This window comes from Octopus sinensis, linkage group LG17, assembly GCF_006345805.1.
Source record: "Octopus sinensis linkage group LG17, ASM634580v1, whole genome shotgun sequence".
Lineage (NCBI taxonomy): Eukaryota > Metazoa > Mollusca > Cephalopoda > Octopoda > Octopodidae > Octopus > Octopus sinensis.
This window is the reverse complement of record NC_043013.1, coordinates 14,361,076-14,377,612: the sequence shown is the minus strand read 5'-3', so window position 1 is coordinate 14,377,612 and position 16,537 is coordinate 14,361,076. Positions and strand designations below refer to the sequence as shown.

The following is a 16,537-nucleotide window of genomic DNA, read 5'->3' as shown; positions in this document are numbered from 1 at the left end:
TAAACATGAAATTACAAAAAAATAAAATAAATAAACCTAGTTCAGTCTATGCAAACAATGGTAGAAGCACTCCGTCGGTTACGACGACGAGGGTTCCGGTTGATCCGAATCAACGGAACAGCCTGCTCGTGAAATTAACGTGTAAGTGGCTGAGCACTCCACAGACACGTGTACCCTTAACGTAGTTCTCGGGGATATTCAGCATGACACAGAGAGTGACAAGGCCGGCCCTTTGAAATACAGGTACAACAGAAACAGGAAGTAAGAGTGAGAGAAAGTTGTGGTGAAAGAGTACAGCAGGGATCACCACCATCCCTGCCGGAGCCTCGTGGAGCTTTAGGTGTTTCGCTCAATAAACACTCACAACGCCCGGTCTGGGAATCGAAACCGCGATCCTATGACCGCGAGTCCGCTGCCCTAATCACTGGGCCTTTGCGCCTCCCAAGGCAAACAATACATATTTTGTAGCGAGAACGTTAAATTACGAAGAAACAAACTGTAGTGCAGTTCATGTAACGATCGAACTGCTGGAAATGGCAACCAAATCTCCTCCCAAAGAATATATTAGCATCATACAATGAGAAAGGGCATAGTAGAGTATGGGAGTCGTAGATAACTCGAAAACTGTGGGGCATTCAGCATTTGAATGCTCCTTTTGATCATAACTCTACCCGATCAACCGTATCATCCTGGTTTTTCAACTTTTTCATCTTATAAGAAGTATTACATGAGCTGGCAAGACAAGCGAGCACTTTACACATCAGCTAGGCTTGTTTCAGTGGAAACAGGTATCAATATGTTCGTGGCTCCAGATTAGCTAAAATTACCCAGAATTTGCAAATTTTAAAGGTTATTAACTATTTATTTATTAATTTAAGGCAAAAATGAATTTCATTTCCATAATTAGCATACAAAACTACATCAATACACCAAATTTGAAATAAATTGAAACAAATTGACGGAATTGAAAAGTGACAACGAAATAGAAAAGATCCAGCAAGTCGATTATATGGATCCCAGTGCATAACTGATACTTATTTCCTCGAAACTGAAAGGATGGAAGGTGAAGTCAACCTTGGTGGAATTTGAACTCAGAACCTAAAAACTGAAGAAATTGTTGCTAAGCATATTGTCCGGTGTACAAACGATCCTGTCTACTCGCTTCTCTAGCAGCAGCTAAATTAAGAATGAAAATAGGGCGGTGAGCTGGCAGTAATGTTACGGCGTCGAGTAAAATGCTTAGCGACAGTTCATCTGTCTTCGTGTTCTGAGTTCAAATTCCGCCGAGGTCATCTTGGCTTTTCAGCCTTTTGGGGTCGATATAATAAGTGCCAATTGAAAACAGCTTTGAACTGGTCGATGCAATCGACTTGCATCCTTCGCCAAGATTACCGGCCTTGTACGAAAATTTGAAACAAAGATCTTTTCTGCTTGACTTCAGTTTTTTGAAATTTAAAAATTTTGTGAAAATGTTCAAATTTGATGTATTGATGTAATTTTCCACGCTGAAACTCAGGCTGCAATTCACTTATTCCAGAAAATAAAAGCAAAACAAAACAAAACAAAGTTACAGTGGTTTAAAGTTTGATAATTTTTACCCAGTTAGAAAACATGATTTGGAATATGTCATTTGTACTTGACTGCAATCGGAAAACTACAAAACAATAACGTCAATATTGCGACGATAGCATGTGTTTTAAGCATTGAATAATCAAAATATGCAAAGAAAAAATATACGAGTAAACATCACATGTTTTGTAGTTTTACGTATTCAATACGCATAATAAAAAAGTAAACAACACATTTTGTAATTTTAAGAGCAGATAAAGATGGACACAAACCGAAAAACAGTGTAAAAGATGAGTTTGTAAATAGGTGGTTTTTCATGAACGCTTTTCCAACGCTTGGCTTGTTACTATGGAAACAGACACCTATATATATTTGGCCTTCGGTTGGCTAAAACCACTCCAAATTTGCAAATTTTAAAAGTTATTAACTGTTTAGTTATTGACTTATGGCGAAAATAAATTTCATGTCCATAATCAATTGGAATAAAATTGAAGAAATTTTCAAGTAATTGAAAAGTGACAGCTAAATAGAAGAGATCCGAAACCAATATTCTTTTCTACTCAAGGCAGTGGGGGGAGGCAGTCGATTAGATCGTCCCCAGTATGTAACTGGTTACTAAATTTATCGACCTCTGAAAGGATGAAAAGTAAAGTCGACCTCGTCGGGATTTGAACTCGGAACGAAACGGCAGACGAAGTACCTATTTCTTTGCTACCCACAAGGGGCTAAACAAAGAAGGGACAAACAAGGACAGACAAACGGATTAAGTCGATTAATATCGATCCCAGTGCGCGACTGGTACTTAATTTATCGACCCCGAAAGGATGAAAGGCAAAGTCGACCTCGGCGGAATTTGAACTCAGAACGTAACGGCAGACGAAATACGGCTACGCATTTCGCCCGGCGTGCTAACGTTTCTGCCAGCTTGCCGCCTATAAACCGATATTAATAAGAAAAAAGTGGTTAGTAGTGGTTAGTAGTCTGCATATTTTTTTCATACATTTATAGTTGCTGGTGTTGTTGCCGTCGATAATTTGTTCTGTAAATACTGCATTCTGATATTTTTTGTTGTAGTTGTTGTTATTGCAGAAAACATAGTCGTTGTTGTTATTGCTGTTTGTATCGCACTTGCTGTGGTAATTGTTTGTTATGATAATTCTTTACTTTTCGGTTTTTAGTTTCTTCCGAGCTTTCAGTGGTGCTGGTGGTGGTAGTGGACGTAGTAGTAGTAGTAGTAGTAGTAGTAGTATTAGTAGTAGTAGTAGTAGTGTGGTGATGATGGTACATAATATATTCTTTTCTACTCTAGGCATAAGGCCCGAAATTTTGGGGGAGGGGGCCAGTCGATTTGATCGACCTCAGTACGCAACTGGTACTTAATTTATCTACTCCGAAAGGATGAAAGGCAAAGTCGGCCTCGGCGGAATTTGAACTCAGAACGTAACGGCAGACGAAGTACATATTTCTTTACTACCCACTAGAGGCTGAACACAGAGGGGTCAAACAAGAACAGACAAACAGATTAAGACGATTACATCGACTCCAGTGCGTAACTGGTACTTAATTTATCGACCCCGAAAGGATGAAAGGCAAAGTCGATCTCGGCGGAATTTGAACTCAGAACGTAACGGCAGACGAAATACTGCAAAGCATTTTACCCGGCGCGCTAACGTTTCTACCAGCTCACCGCCTTAACTATGTGTGTATAAATATATCAGTGTATGTACTTGCTATGTGTACTCTTTTACTCTTTTACTTGTTTCAGTCATTGGACTGCGGCCATGCTGGAGCACTGCCTTTAGTGTGTGCATATTACCATTTATTTGTTTCAGTGATTAGACAGCGGCCATGCTGGGGCACCGCTTTAAAACATTTTTAGTCAAAGGAATCGACACAAGGATTTACTTTTTGTTAAGCCTGGTACTTATTCCATCGGTCTCTTTTGTGGAACACCGTTTGTTAAACAATAGTGGGGTGGGGGGGACAAACACACATACTCACTCATATATTCTATACATATAATGAATTTCTTTCAGTTTCTGTCTACCAATAAATACCACCCAAAAGGCTATAGAAGAAGACTAAATCTACTCAAAAGTTTATAGTAGAAAGCAGTTGCTGAAGTTGCCGCGCAGTGGGACTGAACCTGGGACCATGTGGTTGGAAAGCAAGGTTCTTACCTCATAGCCACGCCAGTTGTTTAAATCGTTCCTATAACAAATACAAACGTTCGCTTTTTAAAATCCAAAACGGGTTTTCCAGCTCATGCCAAATTTACATCCTATAATTTGTAGCTGTATGTGATGTGCTTCGGGAAAGATGAGGCCAAAGAATAATTATTTCACGTTCTCTCGAAAATTCCGAAAATTTTTATGACGTCAACAATATAAGTGTATGCGTGAGAGTGTGTATCATACATGTATGAATATACATGTGTACGTTTATGTACATATATGTATGTATATGTGCTTCTGTGCTCGTTTATGTTTGTGTATGTGCGTCGGTAAATAAATGATATATATGTATGCATAAATATAAGTATGCCCCGCCCTATATCTCACACCTGAAGAACCGTTTTCTGTACTTGTTGACTCAAGTTCTATACTTCTATTTAATGCTATCTCTCTAACCCTGTCTCATCTAAAATACTTTAGTAATTTTCTGGTCTATGTAATTTTCTAATTGTTTGTTCTCTTTCATTAACATGATAATTACCATCATCATCATCATCACCATCGTCATAACTAACATACTTACATGTATGTCTGTCTATCTATCAATCTATCTATGTCTGTTATGATGCACACACACACACACACATACACACAGACGCATATACATATTCATACCTACATAGACATACGCAGACGCATACACCCTCTTTATATATATATATATATATATATATATATATATATATATATATATATATATATATATATACATATATATATACATATATATATACATATATATATATACATATATATATATACATATATATATATATATATATATATTATATATATATTATATATATATATATATATAATATATATATATATATATATATGTATGTATATATATATATATATATATATATATATATATATATATATATATATATCTATATGTAGGTATGTATATAGGTATATCAGTTGGAATTAATTATAATCATATTTATGTATAATTAATAAGTAATATGATAATTGGTAAATATTATTAGTGGAAATTAATCACAAGGCAGCAAATTTAGTGTGGAATGGGGGCGATATTTAGTGTAGAGTCGGCCCACTGTATTTTATCGACCCAGGAATGATAGAAAACCAATTTTACCTCAGTAAAATTTGAACACAGAACTTATAGAGCCGAAATAAACCCAGCGATGTGTTTCGTTTGTCGCTCTTATGATTTAACCAATCCTAAGGCCGATGGCTAAAAATCTGATTCGTGAATAAAGGTGATAGTAGATTCTATGGTATATTATCGACCTTTTTAAATTCAAAGATAGAATCTTTGTGGTTTTCGTCACCGTTTACAATTATCTTGAAAAAGATTTTTTTTAATGCATCATATAGATGTAATTTTTAACTCTGAATCCGAAACTTTTACTCTCTCCTTTTTTACTCTTTTAATTGTTTCAGTCATTTGACTGCGGCCATGCTGGAGCACCGCCTTTTAGTCGAGTAAATCGACCCCGAGACTTATACTTTGTAAGCCTAGTACTTATTCTATCAGTCTCTTTTGCTGAACCGCTAAGTTACGGGGACGTAAACACACCACCATCGGTTGTCAAGCAATGGTGGGGGGACAAACACAGACACACAAACATATGCACACATACATATATACGACGGGCTTCTTCCAGTTTCCGTCTACCAAATCCACTCACAAGGCTTTGGTCGGCCCGAGGCTATAGTAGAAGACACTTGCCCAAGGTGTCACGCAGTGGGACTGAACCGGAACCATGTGGTTGGTAAGCAAGCTACTTACCACACAGCCACTCCTGCGCCCGTTATTCATTTATTCCAGAAAAGTTTTGCAAAAATGTTACAGGTGTTCAAAATAATTTTCAGCCAATCAGAAAACAGCTCGTTCGGTTACCTCTTCCACCATCAGGCGGTGGGTCGGGCATCGGTATGTCAAAACATTAGACTAGATATGCGAGCAAATTAAATATTTAAAAGCTTCGAAAAAACAAACCAACGGGAGATGCTAGAAATAACAGACAAAACTTTAAAATATACACGAGGAAAGTTAATATTAAAACATTTGCGAGCAAATTAAATATTTTATAACTACGAACAAACCAACAGGCGTGGCTGGAAATAACAGTCAAAACATTGTTTAAAACAGACATTTATTAGTTAAAAGAATTCAAGAGCGAATGTTTGCAATACACTCAAGGATTTTATAAAACAAATTATCTTTCTCGTATCTCCTTCTCCACATAAATACACAAATATAAGAGTCAGCCATGTCCAGGTACTTCAATTTGTTGAGTGTAGGGATTGTTGGTGATGATTCGACAAAAAATTTCCCCAAGACACCTGATGAAGGCTGGATGGTATATCAGCCGAAGCGTTGTGTTAACAACAAATAAGATGAAGACAAATATCCGTCAATTTTAAATAATGTAAATAATGTTAAATAACGTATTTGTTAAACAAAACAAACAAACGAACAAAAAATGAAAGGAAAAAGGGGGGAAAATAGCAGACAGGATGATCACGGCTGTAGCACTTTTGATCGCAGATCTATTCAGACAAGGCTGACTGGAGGGCTTAGCACGAACACCACCACGACCAATACCATTCCCACCACGACCACGACTACCACGGCCACCACCATTTCCTCCATCACCACCGTTGCCAACACCAAGGCTACCATTACCACTATCACCACCACCACAACCAACATCTCCAGCCCACTGCTGCCACGAGTACAACCATCACCACCACCACCACCACCACTACCACCACTATCACTGTCACTATAACTATGACCACCGCCGTCGCCAAAATCGCTATCACCACCACCACCACCACCAACACCGCCATCATTAACAACAACACATACTGAGTCGCTCTCTCCTACCTCCTTCGCATCAACAGTTCTTTGTAGTCACCGTTGAAATATTGTAAGAACCATTGCTGATTACTGATCCGTGGCCACCACCACTTTACCCGTATTTATATTTATTTCTATCACATTTTTTTTTTATCTTAACGTTACTTTGAATTTCATCCAAACTTATCACCATTCGGGCGTTTCACCAAAACAGATTGCAATCACCAAAAAAACAGTAAAAAAAAAAAATGAAAAGAAAAAAAAAAATAGCCGTTTTAGCGAAAAAAAATTACAAAAACTGAGAACAAAGATAAAATATTTATAGGGAAATTAAATAAGTTCATGTTTTTCTTACCTGATTTTCTAAGGTGTTTGTTTGATCTGTATGAGGATAAAAAACAAGAAATATTTCCTTTGATCAGAAAAAAACAAGTAAGTTACATGTGCTTTGGCTTATCGTAATAAGGCCAATATCGATGTATGTGTGTTTGTGTGCATGTATGTGTACATGTGCATATGTGTTATGCGTGTGTGAGTGTGTGTTATCTTTCATCTTTTAGTTCTTTCAAGCATTTGACTGTGGCCATGCTGGGGCACTGCTTTGAGGTTTTTTTCTTTTTTTTTTTTATCTATGGACCCCTTTGGATTGGATATTATTATTTTTTTTTCTGGTGGACCCCTCATAACCGTTCGATGGTTAGAAACTAGTTTTATAGAAACGACTTTTAAAATTTCCTATTTTATTGTGTATAAAATGTTAGAGAAAGAAACCTAGATGTTTCATGCAATACGTAGATCACCACCACCACGACCATCACCACCACCACCACCACCACCACCACCGCCACTAACACCATCATCATCATCATCATCATCATCCACCCCCTAAAGGAGCCTCGTGGAGCTTTTTTAGGTGTTTTCGCTCAATAAACACACACAACACCCGGTCTAGGAATCGAAACCGCGATCCTCCGATCGCGAGTCCGCTGCCCTAACCACTGGGCCATTGAGCCTCCACACACACACACACACACACACACACACACACACACACACCACCTATATATATATATATATATATAAAGGTTAAAAGAAGAAGAAGGAGAAGAGAAGAAGAAGAAGAAGAAGAAGAAGAAGAAGAAGAAGAAGAAGAAGAAGAAGAAGAAGAAGAATCACTTCTTCCTTAATCTTTAATTGTTCTACTTTTGCATCTTCAAGTTTTAATTTAATTACAAATTCGCATTTCTTATTTATGTTTTTCAAATATTCATTTCACCAAGTGACGTTCGCCACCTTAAATACGCACGCATATATAGTAACACAACACACACACATGCAATTACACACACACACGTGCAATCACACACTAATGCACAGAGACATATGCAGAGTCGAGCGGGAATTCTTCTATTTGTACGACAATTAAATTAGAAGGCGAAATTTAAATACGCCAACCTCTGAGGAGTTTATAAGATGGATGTAAACATGTGAAAGTTTTTGTAAATTAAACTCAGCTACACACACACACACACACACACACACACACACACACACACACACACACAACACACACACACACACACACGCACACACACAGACACATACACATATGTGAATATATATATATATATATGTACATATATACGTATGAGTATGTGTGTGTATATATATATACGTATACATATGTATGTATATATATATATGTGTGTGTGTGTGTATGTTTGTGTAAATGTATATATGTATATATGTGTATATATACATATCTTTAGTTGTGTGTGTATATATATAAATATATATATATATGATACATATATATGTATGATATATATATATTTTAAGTGCAAAACCTAATCAATATCGATAAACACACTCTCTCCCTCACGATTTCTTTTTCTCTCTGAGCACATACATACATTCACACACACACACACATAAACACACACATGCACACATACACTTATATAGCTCTATCATCTACATGATCATCAACGCTATGAAGATAAAGGTTAAGTAAATACACAAAATTACACCCTGAAGGGTACATTAATAGCTTGATCAGGGTAATCTGTTTAAATTTTGAAATGTGTGTGTATGTATGTGTGTGCGTGTATTTTTCTTTCCTTACTACCCACAAGGAGCTAAACACAGAGGGGACAAACAAGGATAGACATACAGATTAAGTTGATTTCATCGACCCCAGTGCGTAACTGGTACTTAATTTATCGACCCCGAAAGGATGAAAGGCAAAGTCGACCTCGGCGGAATTTGAACTCAGAACGTAACGGCAGACGAAATACGGCTACGCATTTCGCCCGGCGTGCTATCTTTTCTGCCTGTTTGCCGTCTGTGTGTGCGTGTATTGGTGTATTTAGATAGCTACGTATATATATATATATTATATATATATATATATATATATATATATATATATTATATATATATATATACACCATTGTATCGTCAATACATATACTAAAATTGGAACGATATAGAGAAGATTAGTATGACCCCTGCGCAAGGATGACACGCAAATTCGGGACGCTTCCATAGTTATACCACGGTATTGCTCCAGCATGACCGCAGCCGCGTGGCTGAAACAAGAATATAGGAATAAAGAATCCCTATGATTGTATATTCATACATGTGCTTATATACATGTGTTGGTGCATAATGTACGACCTTTTTTATTCTAAATTTATTCGAAAATATATTTAAATCATTATTCTGGAGCCTTGTCGTTGTCCACTTCAATAATTGCTTCCCATTTGCTTGGCAGAAGGTCGATACCAAATGTAAAAACCTGACGATCTTTGGATGCGCTCTACGCTTTGACGCCAGCGACAAGTTCGTTCACTGTAGGCTTTACCCTCCTGCCAAATTTTTAGTGAACGATTGCCGTGATAGTCTATGGCTCAAGTAGCTCCTATCTTTTGTTTTCCATTGCTTGGATTACTTGTCGTTCGACATGTGGCGTTGTGCTGTCATGGTGAAACTATGTGATTTTTATTGAGGGCGTTTGGCTTTGATATTGGCTTCCAAGGGGTTGAGTTGAGCCAGATAAACGCAACTCTTAACACGGTGCTGCAGTTTTCCATTTCTGTCAGGAATAGGCCATTTACATCTCTTACGCTTTCATCTCACCAATAACAGAAAATGTGTGACGATCTCGTGCGATGATTTCCCGGCAAATAATCCCAGAGCGGTCCTGCCATATGCACCACATGGTCTTCTTAACGTGAAATGATTTTGGAATGGTTTTGAGAGAGTGGTCGCGGTTAACACACACATTCCTTCGCTTGATGACATCACTGGTGACAAAAGACCGGAGTAATTAATTTTGCTTATTTTGCCGAAGCAGTTGGTTAAAAATGCAGAATTGCTCGGCCTTGAGATCGGAAGGAATATTTAATAAGGATTATGCCTCGGCGAAAGAAAAGACGAAGAAGTGGATGTCGAACAAATTACAAACCATTGCAAGATGGGCAAACATCATCGATTACCCGCTGAGTAATTCAATTTCTTTATACATACATATATATATATATATATATATATATATTATATATATATATAATATATATATATATATATATATATATAATATATATATATATAAAGAGAGAGAGAGATATGAAAGAAAAGTCAAAGACTGCCGGTGGGATTCGAGACCACATCTTCAGTAGGACATGACAGGCGTTCTGCCATTGGACGAAAGCAAGCCTTTGAATTTTTCTATGTATGTATGTATGTATGTATGTATGATGCATGTATATTTATACATATGAATACATATATATGCATATATACATATATAAACATATGCAATTAGGCATATGAAAGTACAGATTAAATCATATTTCTTAAAAATTATATACATACACATCAGCATGCATGACAAGCTCAAAGTAAAGCTCCAGTATGGCCTTCGTGGTTTAAGTAGACAGAAAGCAAAGAACTCAGATGCATACATATCTTACAAATAAATCTTTTTTTTTTCAAAATATTTCCATTGCTAGTTATTCTTTTATTCTTTTATTTCTTTCAGTCCAATGACTGTGGCCATGCTGGAGCACCGCCATTGTGATAATCTTTCCACTCTCCACCTTTGTCATAGCGGCTTTTGGTGAAGGATGGAGTTCGATGCTACTGCCCTCTTTTGAGTTTTATTGCTTAGATATTGGCTCCTCCGGGATCTCGGCGAGTCAGAGGTAAAGTTCACATTTGAAAACGTCTACATCCACTCCATGGAGGCTCCTCAGATGCTTCAGCAGATTGTTAAACAGCTGTGAGCCCCTGAAACCCAAGCTATTACAGTATATCGTCCTTACCCGAGATGAAGCAGTCGGCACAGTGGGGTGAGCACAGTGACGACCTGTTCGTGGTCTGGTATAGCTATTTATTCCACAGTTTGGTACCAGTCCTTCCAGTACCTTCCAAATATATATCACTGCAGGCCTCTCCCGCCTTCGTTCCAGGGAATAGAGTCGCAGCTCTTTATTTATTTATTTATTTTTTTGCTGAAACAGAAACAATGAGACGGAAGTCGACTTAGGTGCGATTCGAACATTGTAAAAGCAGGAACTAACTACGATAAGGGATTACGTTTCGATACTCTTAAGAATTTGATGATATATGTGGCATAAATTGCATATGCAAATGTGTACCATATACGTACATCCATATATATACATATACATACGCACACATATGTACAAAGTACACAGTACACAAAATATGCACATACACACATATACATATATGTGTAGACGAACAGTTTTGCATTCGCACATACATAGACATGTGTATACATGCATCCGTATATAATATCTACCAACATAAATATATACACATTTATTTTTCTATATTCATACATGCATAGAGGCATAGAAACTTGCTTGCTTTCATACATATGTACATTTATATATATATATATATATACATACATACATACAGACAGACAGACATATATGTATATACATACATATATACATGCATAGACACACATATATATACATAAGTATAAGGATATATCGGAACTTTCAATTTCTCTCGATTCTTTGTGACATTCTCATCCGTTGTTTTCTCTCTCTCTCCCTCTCTCTCCCTCTCTATCTCTCTCTCTCTCTCTCTCTCTCTCTCTCTCATACAAACAAACACAAACATACAAGCACAATCACAAGAGACCGAAAGACAGACAGACAGACAGACAGACAGAAAGACAGAGTGATAGCTCTAATATTGACAAGATAAAACGGATGTGGTATAACGAAGTTTCTGAATAATGGAATGACGGTTATTGCGGATGTTAGGTTTACCTGAATAACAGATTGTGTGTTTCCGAATGATTTGTCGACTAAAAGAAGATTGATGAAATGAATGGCGAGTTTCATTTAAGAAATTGTTCCTTGGAGGAATATTTTAACATATTAGGTTCTCATCAGTATGAGAAGATGTTATTTAGAATAATAGTTCAATGAATCGTTAGGAATGTGTTTGATTTCGTTTCGTTTACGTTTCGTTTCCTTAACCCACGTTTAATTTTATATTTGCTTACAATTGAGTGCTTGACGAGCATCTTGTCTCATAGTCAAAAATGTGTGTATATGTGTGTCTGTGAGGTGTGTCTACATTTATGTTTGCTGTTTGTTTCTGTTGTTGTTGCTGTTTTTTTTTTTTTTTTGGTTGGGTTGGTGATGAAGATGATTTTGGTGGTGGAGTATTTTATATGTATGTGGCATATATGCGCTCGTGTGTGTGTGTGTGTGTGGGGGGGTTATGGGGAAGGTTTTCTACGAGCTGTGTGTGAGATGTGTTCTGTGTGACATCTCAGAATTTATACTGAAATATTCAGTTTCTGTTATCTCTAACCTCTACATATGCTGGGTGTCTGTCTCTCCATCTATCTGCTTGTCTATTTACCTGTCTGTCTGTCTGTCTATCTATCTATCTATCTATCTATCTATCTATCTATCCACCGATCTTCGCCTTTACAAATAAAAAAATATTATATATATATATATATATAATATATATATATATATATATATATATATATATATATATTATATGTATGTATGTATGTATGTATGTATGTATGTATGTATGTATGTGTGTATGTATGTAAACATGCATATAATTGTATACACACACATGTTAGCACAAAGCTTGAAATCTCATCATCAACAAAGCCCAAACCAGCAAATCACTGAACAAGCCACTGATGAGCCCCCTTACGAAATTTACAAATTTTGTACGCAAACATGACTGTAACTGTTGAATTTGGACAAACAACTAAGAACATTTCTCGTCGGCTGCCCATGCATTTACAATAAGAAGCCAGTGCACCGCATTACATTTGCATCATAAAATAAAACTTAAATAGACAAAATAATTGGTCGATGACAAAACTAATATACTATTCTCTCAGGAAATCGGAATTTTATTCATAGATATTGTATAAACAGAAAGCAAAAAGAAAATGCAACGCAAATCCTAATGGATGGTTGTCGGTTCCTGTAGCAAACTGAATTGAAGCGAAGCAACGGGGGAGACTCACAGGTTGTTAAAAAAATTGTTGCTAAAACTTGCTCTAATCAACGCACTCTATAAGGAGTGGGTTTTCAAGACCGCTGGAGCGATAGGCAAAATGTTTGTGGTTGTTGTGGCATTTTATTTTTTGAGTTCAAATACTGCTGGGTTCAACTTTACCTTTCACCGTTCTACCACTGATAAAAGTAAGTGCCAAAAGTACCAATGAAGTACCAAATTTAATATTCATTTAAAGCATTGTGGATGCTTGCGAATAGAATTGTATATTGGAATTGAAAGACTACCGTCTAGAAAATATCAAAAGTGATATAATTTCCATGTATATATATATATATATATATTATATATATATATATATATATATATATATATTATTCTCTTTTACTCTAGGCACAAGGCCCGAAATTTTGGGGGAGGGGAGCAGTCGATTAGATCGACCCCAATACTCAACTGGTACTTAATTTATCAACTCCGAAACGATGAAAGGCAAAATGAAGAAGAATACGAGCTGGATTGAACTGGCATTATTACAAATCACTATATTGTTTCGACGCATCATTATCAACTGTTAATTGGTGAATGTTACATTAATATATATATATATATATAATATATATATATAATATATATATATATATATATATATTATATAAATTTATATATGAGGATAATATCGATATTTAAGTATCAATATTATCAAGTGGCCAGCATGAAAAAATACCGTACAAAGGTAATAATTTTTAACAATTAAAAATGAGGGTGTCCAAGAGACACCAACATGCCAAAATAGCAGTCGAAATTCTGACTATAAAAACCACGTTAAGTGTTCATATCGTACCATGAGATAAGACAGAGGGACAAAATATACAAGCAAAAGTTATTGAATAATTCAAGATCCAGGATTTCTGGTTTTGCTTTAAATAAGCTTTACCGTCATACCCCTGATATATTCAATTGATGACGGTAAAGCTTATTTAAAGCAAAACTAGAAATCCTAGATCTTGAATTATTCAATAACTTTTGCTTGTATATTTTGTCCCTCTGTCTTATCTCATGGTACGATATGAACACTTAACGTGGTTTTTATAGTCAGAATTTCGACTGCTATTTCGGCATGTTGGTGTCTCTTGGACACCCTCATTTTTAATTATATATATATATATATATATATATATATATATATATATATATATATATAAAGCCAGTTCAATCCATCTCGTATTCCCTTTTTTGCGTGTGCTTCAAGGATATTTGCAAATTTCCAATTGTATATCTCGTGACAGGAGAAGTCCTACCGAATAATAACATTTGGTAGCCGTTATCCGGATAAAAGCGTTGAAAATCACATTATAAGGTTATTACCTTGTATAGACTGCGGCTATACAAGGACATTGCTTAAAAGATTTTAGTCGAACAAATCGACTACAGTACTTGTTTTTTTAAAACAAGGTACTTATTTTATCGGGGTGGGGGTACCAAACCTATAAATTTCTGCCATTTTGGGGTTTCCTGGTATCTGAGTTAGGTAGCAATCAGCCCCTTTTGCTATCATTCTCAAGACACCTATGACAACAGGCATTGTTTTAGTCTTCAGGTTCCACATTTTGCTGATTTCTATTAATATTATTATTATTATTGAGTGAGAGAGCAGTGCATGCCATCAAAGTGACACTGGGGTAAAATATACGAAGCCCAATATACCCATCATGACTACCCGTCTGATAAGGGTACACCAGGCACATGCATCACAACCATATGTGCGCGACATGGTGATCTCATATCAAGATAAACAGCACATGACCTTGCAGGTGGGGCCCAGTTAGAATTTTCTTCAGGTTGAGTAGCCCATCCCGCTCAAAAGGTCCCTGAATAAGGGTTGTTTAAGGATGTTGAAAGAACCACCCATGTTCCAGAGGTGAATTATTCAACCCCAAAGAATCTCTCTCAACACATGGCTATGATGCTCCCCCACTACTTCTGCTCGTGATCAGAGATGCACATATCGTCAGCCACTAAGGGACATGCTCAACTGGTTAAGGTCAAACAACTGACAAGCAAATCTGTGGTATTGAGCAGAATATTTGCTGTAGCCCATCTTTTATACCAAGACAAAACAATGTACATGATATTATTATTATTATTATTATTATATTATTATATTATTATTTATATATTATATTATAATTATTATTATTATTATTTTATTATTATTATTATTATTATTATATTATTATTATTATTATTATTATTATTATTATTATATTATTATTATTATTATTAATATTATTATTAATATTATTATTATTATTATTATTATTATTATTATTATTATTATTATTATTATCATTATTATATTATTGTTGTTTTTGTTGTTGTTTTCATTATCATCTTCTTTCCATTCCGTTTCGATTTCTTACTAAGTGTCTTCCTGACACCTAGGGCAGAGAAACGCACTGGTACCTAATCTATCGATCCCGAAAGGATGAAAGTAAAGTCCACTTCAGCGGAATTTGAACTCAGATCGTAAAGACGACAAAATGCCGCTAAGCATTTTGCCCAGCATGCTAACGATTCTGCCAGCTCGCCACCTTACTACTACTTACTACTACTACTACTACTACTACTACTACTACTACTACTACTACTGCTACTACTACTACTACTGCTGCTACTAATACTACTACTACTACCACTAATAATAATAATAATAATAATAATAATAATAATAATAATGATAATAATTTCGTACCTATGTGTATATCTATCTATCTATCTACCTATCTTCTTTCATCGTTCCCTGTCTATTCCACTGTTTCCGCCTCATTTCCTCCCCTTCTCACTCCTCTTCTATTTTTTATTTCTTCTTCACAAAATCCTTCCCCGTCAATCCGTCCTCAGAGACAAGCTTCCGGAAACTTCCGGTGGATAATGTTTCTATTTCTGTATTTGGGAGGAGACCAACACTTTCTCTATCTCTTCTCCTTCCCTCCCTTTTTACTTTTTCTTCTCTTGCTTTTTTCTCCGCCTTAAATAATTATTATAGTCGTTGTTTATTATTATTATTATTATTATTATTATTATTATTATTATTATTATTAGTATTAGTGTTATTATTATTATTATTATTTTGTATGAAGTTGCAGAGAAGTACTTTCGGTCACTTCCGATGTTCTCCGGTTACTTCCGGAAACGTCCTCTGAAAGGACTCTGTTTAAGTAAGAGTGTTTCAACATATTATGTCGCTATTGTTTCTTATGCAATGCGGTTATGTCATTACGGTGGAGTGTATCGTATTACGTTTTGTGTAACAATTAAGGTGAATGAGTGAGGAAGGTGACAGAAAGAGAGA

General features: G+C 35.9%; 1 protein-coding gene, 1 long non-coding RNA gene and 1 other non-coding gene across 7 annotated transcripts in view; 2 read left to right on the top strand and 1 right to left on the bottom strand.

Moving 5' to 3' along the window:
• The window catches only part of LOC115221048 (transient receptor potential cation channel subfamily M member 2-like), a 706,843-nt gene that overhangs the window by 36,215 nt on the left and 654,091 nt on the right, over positions 1-16,537 (bottom strand). The window lies entirely within an intron of this gene.
• On the top strand, positions 3,663-10,122 carry LOC118766712. Its single transcript, XR_005002621.1, has 3 exons — positions 3,663-3,673; positions 9,478-9,483; positions 10,039-10,122. It is a non-coding gene; the product is annotated as an uncharacterized LOC118766712 (long non-coding RNA).
• Positions 9,090-9,194, top strand: LOC115221141. Its single transcript, XR_003882617.1, has one exon. It is a non-coding gene; the product is annotated as a U6 spliceosomal RNA (small nuclear RNA).